This window comes from Parus major, chromosome 3 (genome assembly GCF_001522545.3).
Source record: "Parus major isolate Abel chromosome 3, Parus_major1.1, whole genome shotgun sequence".
NCBI classification, from domain to species: Eukaryota; Metazoa; Chordata; class Aves; order Passeriformes; family Paridae; genus Parus; species Parus major.
The window spans coordinates 68,463,587-68,476,711 of record NC_031770.1 but is presented as its reverse complement, the minus strand read 5'-3'; the positions used below and the strand labels follow the sequence as shown (position 1 = coordinate 68,476,711).

General features: G+C 38.5%; 1 long non-coding RNA gene across 1 annotated transcript in view; it reads right to left on the bottom strand.

Moving 5' to 3' along the window:
* Positions 1-4,594: 4,594 nt before the first annotated feature.
* LOC117244057 overlaps positions 4,595-13,125 on the bottom strand; it is a 14,223-nt gene continuing 5,692 nt past the window's right edge. Inside the window, exons 2-3 of the long non-coding RNA XR_004496446.1 lie at positions 7,610-7,793; positions 4,595-5,317 (exon numbers count right to left, since the gene is read on the bottom strand). This is a non-coding gene — a long non-coding RNA (uncharacterized LOC117244057). The remainder of the gene's footprint in view (positions 5,318-7,609; positions 7,794-13,125) is intronic.

Sequence of the window (13,125 nt, the reverse complement as noted above, 5' to 3'; positions counted from 1 at the left end):
AGCAACACACGGCAGCAGTGTTTGAAACACATCCTGTGTGGTCAAATTCTACCAGTTCTTTTCACACTGCTGGACAGCAGAGCTACATCGCGGCTGGGAGGAGTTCCACCAGATACTTAGAAGGGTAGAAATTATGTATAATGGACAATTAACACACTTAGAAAGTATTTGTCAGCCTTGATAGAAGGCTTCTGTAACAGATTTGTTCAGACATCAGCCTTCCCCTTTTTCAAAATTCAGTCTCCTGCTACTGCTGCTAAGCAGGAGCTGCCCAGCTGCAGAGCATGGTGGAGTGCCAAAGTGTCCTCTGCTCCTTGGGCTCAGCAGCTCCAGTACAGCACAAGCAGTGTGAGACTGCACCTCTGCAAAAACAACATGGGGACGTGCCTGTAGCAGGGCTCAGGTGTGGATTTGGCCACAAGAAGTGCACCCTAGTATTTACTGAAGGGTAATGGTCTTAGGGAATGGGTTAGCACGTGTGTACGGCAGGGAGAGGAGGAAGGACCAGGGCATGCCCTGGTTGTCCCATCAGGCAGCTGAGCACCTGGGGACCTGAGAGCAAATGCCTGCTTCATGCAGGGGCAGGTGTGATAGCAAGTTCCTCCTCGAAAGGAGGAAGTGGTATCTGTGGACATTGCCTCACAGAGGCTCAGAAACTGCAAAAAATCTCCACATTTTGGAGGGGAGGGGAGGGGTGGAAAGCCCAAATGGTCTCACTGTGGGGGTAGTGAATGATAAGTAGGACCTGGTATCTGGGGAAGTGACAGTATCTGTGTGGCAAGCTCTATGACTAAACCTCCGAATGTAAAGCTATCCCTTCAATGCAGATGGGCTTTGGTTCCTTACTTCTTTATTGTCCTTTGGACTGAGAAGCCCTTCACAGCTGCTGCACTTTGCACAGAAGGGTTACATCCCAGAAGTTTTTGTATCTACAGCCCAATGTTCGATTTAGCTCCCTCTCCCCATGCCTGCACCAGTGGGCCCTGGTGGCAAGGTAAGAAAAAACTGAAAAATCTCCTCACTTTGCTGCTGGTTTTTGAAGAGGAAAGGTCTCAGCTACTGGTGCTGATGCAGCCCTAATATTAATGAGAAGGTCTTATGCCCATGCACTTGGCCAGGATCAAGCATGGCAGTAATACAGGAGCAGGGGAAAGGGAACAGAGAAAACATTTAGTCTCATGTATTCCCTCTTTCCCACTGATCAATCTGTCCCAAGCTTGTTACCAACTCTGTGTTAAAAAACATTGCCACATTTTTTGTCAGGAAAATTTCCCACCTGCAAAAAAGTACTGAAGGTCTTCCTACCTCAGGCTGACCCAGACCAGGAAATATTCAATTACTAAATGATAACTTCTGGAAGAAACCTCCAAACATTGGGTTGATTCATGCAAGCAACATGAAAATAAATTTAAAAAAAAAAAAAAAGAAAGGAAAGAAAGAAAAGAAGTTTTCATTGTACATCTTTTGTCAAGTGCACTAAGTCAACAGCTGCATTGGGAAAGAGTTTGAGGGCAATGCAAGGAATGAATGTGATGAATTAAAATTTTAAAACAGTCTAGTCATCAAGGTTATTGAAAAACTAGAATTAGTTCCTCCACAAAGAAAAAAAAAAAAAAGAAGGTGCTGTCCAGCACAACTTCATATAAATAAAACACAACTTCAGCTGCTAGCCAAAAATGTGCCATCACTTTTTTCCTCATGTCACTCACATTTTTCAGACAGCATTGTCTGTTGTTTTGAATTGGAAATTTTAAATGGAAATGCTTCATCCCATGCTTAGTCCATATACTTACTGTGATATTTAACAGAAGTGTACAATTAATGCTATTGATTCAGAAAAATATATTTTAATACTATTTGACCTCATGCTATTTTAAATAATAGAGGCAGAAGGAACTAGAGATTCTCAAATTTAAGAAATTAGACCTTTAGAGTCAATGAGAACAGAATGAGTGAGGATGATCATACTGAGTAAGACAGAGAAATTGGTTCACAGATAATCTGTCATTGCAAGGATTATGTAAAGAATTCATTGCTTGACAGTTTGTCATCAAGATTTGCTTGGCTTGAAGGAATTCTTGGAAACAATACACTCATGTCAACTTGCAAATTTACAGAACTGCCAACGTAGTCCTAAGTTTATCTGTGTCACTTCTATTAGAAGCTTTGTTAGAATGTCTCATGTTGAGCAAGATAAATTTGACAAGCACCCATTTGTAAAGATACATTAACAGGATTTTCTGTAATCAGGAAAACCAAACCCAAGATTAATGCTATAAAACTCTTAGCACACTGAAAATAATTCCAATTTATGCCATCCAAATAAATTTGGTTAAAGATGTAAGAATTTTTCTTATCTACTTGATTGTCTGAGACAACGAAATAGATAATGCCAAGTAAATCACCATCCATAATGATCCAAAATTAATAAATAGTGCATAACTCACAGTGGTCTTCTCATTTACACAGACACTAATGCCAGTTTAATTCCACTGATATTTAGTGGAACAATTCCTGATGTTTGTGACAAGGCCTTGGAATTGATACCAAGGCAGGTGTAGCTGTTTTCTTGCTTGCTGCTCTGCTATTCTTTTACTACAAAAGAAGAAGCTCAAAAGAAAAGAGTAGCTCAAAAGAAGTGAGAAAAAAACCCCAAACCAAGTATTCAATTTCATTTTACAGCGTGTTGGATAGAACATTTAATATATGCTTGTTTTGGGAGGTGTTGTGTATATGTCACAGTAAAACTTTCCTAGAGCCTAGTCTGATGTTACTTCTTTGTTCCACACTATGATTTTACCCCACACTGCTCCTATGACCTGCAGGAGACCAGAAATTAGTTTTCCTTTTATGTCTGGAGGAAAGAAGATGAACTAGGAGGTCAGACATGTCAGTAGCCATAGCTGTGTTGAGGTTTTAGTGAAACAGATGTTCTGAATTTCTTTGGAAAATTTCCTTGTTCTGTCCCTTGCCACAGTTTTGTCATTGAAACAGGGACAGTGCTTTCATACAGCCCAAGGACACACCACTAAGGACTGAAAAAGAATCAGATATTGTAAAGTTATATGGTGTGATAATTTCACTGCCAGCTGGATTATGAATTTCATCCATTATGGAACTTCCTTCCCTTTTCTTATTATTATGATGAAGTCTATGCATAAAACTGTTTACGTATGTATATACCTAATAAATCCCAAAAGAAGGAAAAACAGTGATACCAACAATCATATGATATTAACAGAAGCAGTAGTGCCAACCTTTTCTATTATTCCACACTGCAGGTTTCCAGAACTTTCCATGACCTTCCTGTAGCCAGCACCAGTCTTAAGACAACAGACATAGCCAAACTGTTTGCTTTGTAGAGGTTCAGAAATCTCCATGAATAGTAAGAAACATAATTATGTATTTCCTGTCTGGAAAAAGGTATAGTTATACAGGCAGCTTGCAGCTGCTCAGGCTAGAAGGCAGAACAACCTACTTGTCTTTTCTTTTCTTATGTCCCCTGAGGAATCCGTGAGCTAATGGCAAAAAATATGGACATAAGATCTGTAGAGATCACGGTTAATTTTTTTAAGAGGGGAGCCATCATCCTGTAACTGAAAATGCAACTGTCTTCTTGCTCCAGTTGAATGTGCCTGAGGATCCTTAAGTATTCCAGGTCCATAGAGAGAAGCCTGACCATCACTGCTGCTGGCCACTCCTTCAAGACTGGTTGCCTAAATCCCAGCACAGAAGATGCTGCCGAAGGAGGCACTGGGGTTCCTGGTGGCCTGAGTTCTCAGCCATATATTCAGTACACGCCGAAGTGAGGTACCACCCGAGTCTTCCAGAGCATTTTCTTCACCAGGAGTACTGTATCCAGTGCTCTAGATCTCTCCATGCCAGCTGTGTTCTGATCAATTGCTGAATGATCTGAGGGATTCAGGGTAACCCGTTTCTCAGAACCCCGTATCTTGCCCTAACCAACAAAAACTTGTATTTACCAGTGGTCTGTAACAAACCTGAGAGACTTTCAGGCATGTAGAAGTACAGTGTCAATAACGACTGCCAGATAAACATTCACTTAGACAGGTGCTGTTGGTTGTGAGTAAACTACAACCTTTGTAAGTCTGGGACTGTCATACAGCACAGATGTTCCTGAAATATTTGAGGCATTCTGCAATTTATGGAAGTGCTTGTTTAAGTAACTCCTAATGACTTGTAAAATGAATTATTAGTTTAGGTGGACCTTAGGACTTACTGTTTTTTAATCTTGCATGAGGGCATGTGGCCAAAGCAAGATAATTTGTACATTTACTTCACAGATTTGAAAAAACAACTACAAATGGAATTCCTAAGGCTTCTTAAGTTCTGAGTCTCCAATTTTTTTTGGTGCAATACCCTGAACTTAACTGGTATCTCATGCTGATATTAAGTGGTTTGATGTGAGATATATAGTATTTTGTCTTTTGAGCTGTAGAATTACTGCTACTTAACACTCACCCCAAAGTTCTCATGTAGAAAACTTTAAAAAGTATGATAGTATTCTACAAGGAGATTTTTTCAGCATTTTAAACTCATATTTATTTCATATTTACTGGAAACTTGTTTGTGTGTTTTTCTCCATAGAAACACATAGAAGTAAACACAAATACAGAAGACCTGTGGCTATAACCAAAAAAGAAGTAGGTGTCCAGCCCCTGTTTTTTGCTTTGTAAGACTTCAAACATCTCATCCACCCCCTATAGAAAAAAACAAAACAATCCCCCACAAAAAAAAAATGAAAAAAAAAAGAAACAAAAGCAAAAAAAAAACACCCCAAAAAAACCCCCACCACCAAAAAATCAAACCAACCAACCAAAAAAAACTCCCACACCACCTTCATCCAGAAGCATGAAAAATCCTAAACTTCCTTAAAAATAAACAAAATGTAGGGGACAGACATGAAATTGATTATATTTTTAAGGTATCTTTTGTTTTATTTGTAATATGATCACATTTTTCCTTAAAAAATATAAGTAGCTAAATTCCTAAATGAAAGCAGCTTGGAACTAGAAAATTGTATTTTTCAACTAAGGAAATGTTGAACAGAGTGCTGCAGCATCTTCAAATTTTCAAATCAGAAAACGTCATTTGAAAACTTTTGCTTTCCAGTGGGTGGTGTCGGCTTTCCAAGGGAACAGGCACTGGGACAAAACCTCCTAAGTTCTAGATAATATACCTTTGTTTTCATTCCTCTTTTTTTCAGTGGCAGAAGAAACGATGCAAAGATCAGTTCTGACCTTCCATGTACTCAATCTCTGATCCGGAGATTAGATGTGAAATACTTCAGAGAGCCCTTGGAATGAGAGAGACATTATTGCACAGGGGCCTATCTTTCCCCTGGACTAATACATGGATATGGATATATACTCTTGAACTTCAACTAAAGCCTTAATAAATATTTACTAATCTCATTACAGTTTATTTGGCAGTGAATTTAGAAGCAGAGGCAACAGTACTTCCTTAACAACAGTCTCTATAGTGTTTTGTTTGTTTTGGGTTTTTTTTTAATATGCTGCACAGACTGTCTTTCAAGAACTGGAACAGGAAAGCAAATTTACTGGCAACCTACTTGAGACCTACCTAACATGTAGGTAGCATGTGCTATAAACACAAAGCATATGGCATTGTTTCTTAAATGCATTATCATTTCAATGCTTAAAATTGGAGGGGTACCTGCACACTGTAAGCTGTGAGCTAGTGTGACAGCTCAGCACACAAGCGATCTGAAACTGAGACTGAGTCTGCGTTGCACCCTCCCTAGCAGACTGCTTGGGATGATTAGAGGTGTGAGTTGCAATGACAGAAGGCCCTGCAAACCAATGAATTACATTACATTAAAACTATTTTCTGTTCCTCTTTGAGACTCAGCTGTAGGTACGTAAGTGTTGCTTTATAACCCAAAAGGGATTTACTAAGCCCCAGTAAGCCTGAGCAGAACGAGAGGAGAAAACCCAAAACCCGCACGCAGAAAACATCACACAAATATCCAGTTACTTGATTTGCTGCTAATATACCTAACTGGATATTAACGTTTTTTATAGGCATAAGTAGTATTTAGAAGACTTCGGTAGTCTCTTTAAAATATGACTCTCAAGCACAACAGGGAGAAAATCTTAATTTCTTCTTTTGTTTTTCCTTTGTAAGAGATCTCTAGTTTTGTAGTCACACACCCCTTCTGCAAAGTGCAGTAGTCTTAATTGTGATGTTTAGAACTAAAAGCAGTTTTTCTGGAGCATTTCTGGAATCACCAGAAAAAAAAGTTGACACCTTGAAAGCGGAAATATTTCAATGAATGTTCTCTATAAGGCTGTTTAAAAACACAATCAAAAACCTCTTCTATCTCTATGGTGAAGTCAGCCCAGAGTCAGTTATTTACCTCAGTCAAGTTAAATTTAGTTCTCCTATGAAGGGCTTTGATTTAACCTTTAGCAAATCCCACACCCCATCATTAAGAGCAGTGAAACTAATAGTCTGTTCAGAAGAATAAGGAAAGGAATCTGACCAGACTGATCCAACATGATGTTCAAATAGGTGAACTTCTTTCAGGGGTGTCTCATAAACCTTACAGTAAAGAATAAATTCTGATTCGGCATAAACTCGTGTAGCTGGCAAGCTGTTCTTTCCAGCAAGTTTAAATTTTACTAAGATTTCAATGACTAAAGAAAATAGATTTTCCTTTTCTCCATCTTTTCTTTGAATACAATTTGAGACACCTGGGAAGCATTGGAGATCCTGTCAAGGCAGATGTTAGGACAGTAAAAAGAGGAAGTATGCAGTACACCATTGTCCTGGGATGACTTCCCAAACCAGGACAATCATGCACAGTTATTTGACACTGAAGGGAGACCAAATGTGCATTACACACCAGGAAATAGCAAAACCAGTGGAAAAGCAGGACCCTGAATTTACTAGCTAGATTCTTACATGGGGAACCGATAAAAAAATTTCCATGGTTATACCCCTCTACCAAGTGTTTATTTATACTTGAAGATTAACTTCAGTAATTATACACCCTGTGAAGTATGTATGTAATTCTCTTTGTGGCACTCCTGGTCAAGAAACAGAATCTTTTGAAAATGAACACCACTTCTGCTGACTGCAGTACTGGATTCTTGCCTGGGGTGTTACCAACCTAACTGATGATTCACTGCCAAGGTAGACAATTCTCTCTTAAACATGCTCATGGGTTTTTTTAGAAAAATAAGGTCATTGTTAAACTATTCTTCTGAACAAGTTCTGATGTCACAGAACAATTTGGGACACCAAATGTTCCTTTTAATTAGTGCTAAAGTCCTCATGTTGTGTGAGCTTATCTTCAAATCTTGCAAGTAGAACTTAGCCAAGAAGGCTTCAAAAATATGTTGACATTGAATATCAGAATTTAAGACATTTTCCAAACTTGAACTAAATTAGAAAAAATAATAGAAGTTCTACCTTAGTTCAAGAGCTAATCTTTTGCATTTTAATGCCTTCTTGGTGCTTTTTGTGAATTTATATGACTGAAGGAAAAACTATGCACAATAAAAACTCGTACAGTGTGTCTCACTCTGTGACAATATAAAAGAAGCCACAGTGTAGGTCTTACCTGTAAAAAAGTAATATTGGTTATATTTTATTTAGTTGTCCTTTGCTAGTGATAAAACATCATGTTCCAAAGCCAGATCCACTCTTAGGTCTGTTATACAGAATTGAAATCTTTGCAGAGCTGGCTGCTGTTTCCTGCGTGTCCCTTTTCATGGCACAAGTCCACAGCCCTCAGTTCACGGAGTCTGCAGAGGTGGAAAACCATGACAACTCTCAGACTGGTGAGGATGGATATATTCACACACAGAAGCAGTGAGAGTTTTACATAACATATGATGTGAATTTAGAGGACCCAACAGAGACTGGGAAGAGCTGCTGCTTGTGACCACCCAGTATATTAAGAGATATAAACATAAGATATCCACAGATCCAGAAGACCTGGGATAGTTAGGTTTGCTCTTTTCAAGTTAGGCCAAGCCCATGACTTGAATTGTTGCTGTACTTCTGCAAGACCAAGTGCTGACTGCATTTCTGGGTCCTTTCTTTATCCTTCTAGTTAGTTAGGGGATAAACATTCTACAAAGACAGAACTGAACATGTGGAATTGGTTGTCACATACTGTTAATGTCACAGTTTTGCACTTTTTCAGGGTCATAGACAACAAAGTCACCCTGGAGGGAATAATAACAGAGAAGGGACATATACTGATGTAGTTCAGTAATATAATGAGCAAGCACATCTTCAAGGCAGAGGGAGTTGGAAAAGGAAAATGTTAATTTTTTTCTGAATGTCTTTTAATTAATGTATTGTATTTCTTTTTCCACTTAACTCTATTTAACTTCCTACCATATTAAACTTTTCTCAGTTTTAAATAAAAATCCACAAATTATTTGATGTTCCAGATTTCCTTTTTCTTAAACAGAAAGATCTGAGTTAAGTGAGACTATTACAGATTTCTAAATAAAACCAGCTGTACTTCTAGAAGTGTGAGGAGGAAGAAGCTTGGAAACCCCACGGCTGATTTTTAACTCTGCAGCTCTAAACTTTTCAGATTCAGATTCTACTTGATTTATCATTTATTGTAAAAAATCACTCAAATTTAGATAGCAATACAACCAATAAAAAGCATTGGTTCTTTAACGATTTCTCATGGATTGATAACATTGAAACAAGTGTAGTGTTGTTTTTTCCTCCCTTCACAGTAATTTTCAAATTATGAAAACTCACTATTCCAATACTAAGCAATCTGAAAAGAAAGTCTACCCCTTTGATCCACTCTTTGTCCTGCTACACCTCTCAGTAAAATTTATCTGAGTAGTCTGTGCTGCTTTTCATCGACCTGAGAGTGAAGGTGAAGAGGTGACAATGATACCAACAGGATTTGGTGCTGTGAACAATTAATCTTCACTTTCCTCTCCTAGTTTTCCTGTGTTTTCTCTGGCTTTAGGTTTCTTGATGTGGGTCTTTTAAACTTGAACTTCACAAAGAGTATTTGTCAAATGATGATGGAAGAAATACGTTTACACCAAATGGGTGGTGTGCTTGTTCCTTTCCTTGCAGGATATTCTGGGGTGAGCCAAAGCTTATAGAACTTGAAATCTTTTCCTGGCCTGGGGTTCCCTGCAAGCAAAAACCACAGCCCTGTGCTATAAATAAACAGAATTACCACAAGCCCTGGGACCATAGGCATGTGGAAATCCCTGTGATACTGACATCTGCTTGTTTTCTCCTTCTTTGGTTCATCTTAGGCAATGTAACTTGTGAGCAATTCAGTGACAGCAAGCCAATCCTTGGCTGGGCACACACCTCTGTGGATAAATGTGCTATGCTGCTTGACCTCTGGACCTGTGAAACTGCTCTTAAGGAAAAAGTAAGGTGCAGATGATTTTTGTATGAAAACACTGATTTGCAATCAGTTTGCTTTGAGTTGCTTAAGATTCCCTTTCAACATTTCCTGTTGCATATACATATGGATGCTAGAGCCAGCAATTATATATATTCTATAAATATCACTCTATATTTACTATAAATTTATTTTTTTCACTGTTATTTAATCAGAGAAAAAAGTGCCATGCTTTATTGTGCAGTTAAGAAGGACAACGAACAAACCAACATTAAAACTTATATTAAGCAATGTGTAGCATCATTGCTCACTTGGGCTGCTGCATATCCTGAGGGTTCTCCCCTTCCACTCTATGAATCCAGAGATGTGACTGTATTTTACCATGGCCCACAGAAGCATACAGGGTTTCTGGCCAGAGATTTCAGCATTGAAAAATGAAAATTGGGCAAGTTGAGAGGAATGGACCCAGAGAAGCTTGGAAGTGTGTTTCTGTCTAGGGGACTCAGCAGTCTCAAGGACAATGCTGTGAGTGTCAAAAAGTGGAAAGGGCCAGATAAACCACTTCAGAAGCAGGGAGAAATGGCACTAATTGAGGTCATCTTCACACACTTGAACTGTTTTGTTCTCAGTCCTGGAGCAACACAGGTCAGCTTTCAAAATAGGAATAGTGGAGGGTGTTATGGAATCTCCTGTGTACCCTTGAAGAGGCTTTAAATAGAAAACCTTTTAAAACTTAAAGTATGTAGTTTAGGAAATCTCCTAAGGCCACTTTCCTGTTTTCATGGGTGTTACAGAGATATATAAAAGACTGTCTAATTGCCTCGTTCACTAAGCTTCTGCCCTCATCCTTACAGACTTCACTTTCCTTTTTTGTATGATCATGCTACCTCTGTGAATCTACCTTTTATTTTTACCATGGGTCTTCTGTACAAGGAAACTTACTTTATTTTATAAAGAAAAAACTCCAGCTAGAGAATAATGAAACCTCTACAACAACAATACAGTAATTCTCTTCCAAAAGCATAAAAGGGAATTGCTCTCACAACCCAGCTATCTAGGCAGGATTAAATGTACAGATGTGCAGGTCTCACTTTTAGCTGAAATTTTAGCTTGGTTTCTTTCCATCTGGGACAGAGTTCATGCAGAAGAATAAGGAAACAAAAGCACTTTGTCCAGCAGCTTAGCTTAGCCAATACAAAGCTTGCTATCGGTCTATTGCTCAAGCACTCTCTTAGCTTCCTCAAAACAGTTCAGGTCAGCCAGGTCTTAATCAGAAAAACTGAGTGTTCAATTCTGCATTCTCAGCAACCAAGTTACCTCCTAAGCGCTTCTGCATCTTCCTCTTCCAGAATCCTTTGGTTTCAGTATGGAAAATAATATGAATGCTTTTCTACTTAAGTGTTAATGGAGAAGAGTCGGATCTAGATCATTGCATAGTGACATTAATGGTATGTCCAGAAGGAAGAGCACTAGTTCATATTTTCAATTTCCTAATTACCATTGGACCAAAAAGTACTACAATGTCATCTCAAGAGTTCACACGTGGCATTGTTCTTGAAACATTTCTTTTTCTGACCTAAGCTGTGGGCATTTATAATTAAAATTTTTAAAATTAAAAAGAAAATTAAGAAGAACTTCACAGCTATTCTTGGTAGAGGAGCCTAAAGAGGGCTTGAGTCCTTGTGCATCTTTAATTATACCTTCTTTTAATTTGGAGTTTTTCCAAAAAATATTAAGTAACAGTGACAGTCATTGCCAAATGTGGTAATGGAAAGTCTTGGAAGAGTCAACAGGTTTCAGGCTGAGGGAAATGGAGCTCCTCAAATATATGAAAATGAATTAGTTGTCAAAAGAAGCAGGTGTTTTTAAAGAAGTAACTACACTGCCTGTTACTCTTTAAAAAGAAAAATGTGTATCGTAAAAATCTTCATGTTTCAGTAGAAAAAAAACAAATGTTAACTTTGCAAGATTTGGAAGAAATTTCTCTCATGAGTGTTTTTTTTATGTTCTGTTCTTGAACCTTCTGATGAAGCTTTCAATAACATCCCGTACCATAAATGTGATGCTGCACCACGTTATTGGTGGTTTGATACAGGCAGCAACCTCCATGTTCAGAAATCTCTCCCCAAAAAAGAATGAATATTTATGCAAATAAACATTTCCAAATGTGTTTCTGAGTATCTTCTCAGCTTTTTAATGTTTACTTTGAAATTTATCAGATTGATTCGGACTCAGAGGAAAGATTCTCTTTGGCCTGAGCAATGATTTGCATCATGCATAAGCAATGATGGGTTTGATTTGAGCTTCAATATATATTTTAACACCTACAAAGATAACGTATGTGTTTGCAACATCACCCCACTGCTGAGGGACATCATAAAACCAACAAAAAGATTGAATTTACAGTATAGCAATCTTGGGCAAGTAGGTGAAATCCATAATGGGAAACTTTGATTAAAGCCTGCATGAATTTATAGTATTAAGGTGGGCTGGTACTAATTTAAAAATTAAGTCCATGGATGTTTTGTAAATAGAAGGCCTGAAGCTCAAGAGCAGCTAGCTATCATTTCCTCAACAAAAGAAATGAAACATTGGAAAGATTGCAGAGCTTCAGATGTCATGTTAAAGCTCCATCTGCTACTGTTTGAGACAACTAGAAATAGTATTTGAGAGGCATGGAAGGTAAAAAAATGTTAATCTAATTTTTTTTCCTGTAATGCAATGGAAAAGGAACATGTTTAGAGTAAGAGAGCAGAGACTTTAACAAGAATATAAACAAAGCTTGTACTTCAGATGGCTGAGAATTCCTGTGTTAATAATTAAAGCCCAGCATTTCAAATCCTCACATTTTTCTTCATGTCTAAAAATCTGCCTCAGCTCTCTGCTTGCTGTATCCTGTCACAGGGTATTTCCTTTATCCAAGCTTTGATTTCAGAGGCTGCAGGTTGGGAAGATTAATTATCCACCTTTTGTAATGTGGCTTTTAGTCCACAGACAGGAGTTTGGGTTTTGGTACTTGAGGCTCCTGTTGTGCTGCTGTTGCTACCAGTGCTTCCACATTGCTAGCAATAAAAGTGGAATATTGTCAGCATCACTGGATCTCAAATTTTGTTCTGAAACAATATGAAAGACTCAACTTTAGCATGAATGATTCATCTAGAGTGGGTATATAGATAATTGACATGAAAATTTTACACAAATATATATATATTTAATTTTTTTTTCTAAATTCTATTTAAATAAAGAATAGTTGATTTTTGCCTTGATTTCTAGCTATATGTGAATTTTGTTGGCTAACATCACTGTATTTATTGGTAAGTTTTATGTGGAGGCCCAGAGGGAATATATCCACAAGACTGGTTTGCTTCTAGAAGCTTCCCGCACATCTGACAGAGCCATTGTCATGAGGCTCCAAGATGGACCCACTGCTGTTGAGTGCTGAGTCCCTCAGTGAGAATGGCAGCGCCTCTGGGATAACAGATCTAGGAAGGGAGAAATAAACCTGTGCAACAGCAATTATAGCCTGAGGGAGAAGTCAGAATAAACAACCCTGCAGACTCCAAGGTCAGTGGAGAAAGAGGGGCAGGAGGTGCTCCAGGTGCCAGAGCAGAGATTTCTCCACAGCCCCTGGTGCAGAGTATGGTGAGGCAGCTGTGCCACTGCAGCCCATGGAAGTCCATGGTGGAGCACAGATCCACCTGCAGCCCCTGGAGGACCCCACACCAGAGCAGGCG